The following is a 1,331-nucleotide window of genomic DNA, read 5'->3' as shown; positions in this document are numbered from 1 at the left end:
TTTCATCAAAAGTATTGTGCAGGCCCACCATTATCAGCACTGTCACCACCTACAAAACAACTGAGCCAGAGAGACCTTAGGGCTCCCTCCCTGGTGCTCACAGTCTAGGGGGATGGAGCAGATGCTGGGGTGGCACTGTGAGATGGGACCAGCACCTGCAAGAGAAGTTGGTTGTCCCCATATCATTCCAAGTTGTCACCCACCAATTCCTCAATCCTTTTGGCCCTGGTCCCCCTGGAGGACGAGTGGGCATGAATCCTGGCTCCCACCACTACGAGAACACCAGGGCAGAGGTGACACTGTAAGACCTTACTGTTATGCCTCCTGGGAACAATGCAGGACCAGGATCTTGGCTCAGAAGCAGGACCACACAAGCACCCATCAGCCCTGTGACCACCAGGGGCAAAGGACAGCCTGCGTCAGCTGCAGGCCTCTCCAAGGACTCCCAGCCTGGAGGCTAACACCCTCCCAGTCCAACTCCTTCCGGCTTTTCCCAGCAAAATAGGAACTTCCCCCAGAGCTCTTTTCCCTCCCAGAGGGTTATTTCCAAATTTCTCCTGGGATTTCCTTCAGGTCACCACCCTCCCCTTTCTGGCCCTCTCTGCTCCCGCAAATAGGAAGAAGAGAGAAAGTCTGGACCAAGCATCCACACCTTCCTCCTTCCAACACCTGTCGGAGGCGCAGAGGTGTTGCTGCAGGTGAAGGCGGGCTCCAGGCCCTTCCTTCCGCAGAGCCTGCGGTGAAGATGGATAGTTTCTAGGGTTTTCTGTGAGGGCAAGGAAACTTTTGAGGTACTAATGAAAACGATGACTGCCCTCCCAAGAACAAATACATGTAGGGGATTTGGGGAGGCTGTGCCAGACCCTGGGAGTCCATCTGTGAAGCCTCTAGGTTGAGAGGGAAGGCTGGGGGCCGCCTCTACCGCCAAAGCCCAGGCCTGGCTGGCGTCTGGGGAAGGCGCTCTCCCCAGCCCAGGCGAAGCGCAGGAAGACCCCGCTCTCCAGCCTCCCTGCGCACACTGGGCCGCTCGGGCTCTCGGTTTGCCCGGCTCTAAAATGGGCACTCGGGCCCCTCCGACCCTGGGGAGCTGCGTAAGGCGGCTGGCGGGACTGGAGCTGGGGAGAGGAGGGTGGGGGTGGAGAGCGGCTCCGGGTTGGTCTCCCGACGCCCGGGGAGGGAGAGCTGGTGAGTGCGGGAAGGAGGGGGAGGCGGGCGCACCGACACCGCGGGCGGGCCGCCCCCGCCCCGCGCCCCCCACCCCGCACCCCTCACCCCCAGGCCCGGGGGCGGGGCCCTCGCCGGGCGGCCCTCGCGGCTCCTCCCCCGGCGCC

Source organism: Miniopterus schreibersii, assembly GCF_964146895.1.
Source record: "Miniopterus schreibersii genome assembly, chromosome: 19".
In the NCBI taxonomy this organism is placed as follows: domain Eukaryota; kingdom Metazoa; phylum Chordata; class Mammalia; order Chiroptera; family Miniopteridae; genus Miniopterus; species Miniopterus schreibersii.
The sequence above is the reverse complement of the archived record's forward strand: the minus strand, read 5'-3'. Positions refer to the sequence as shown.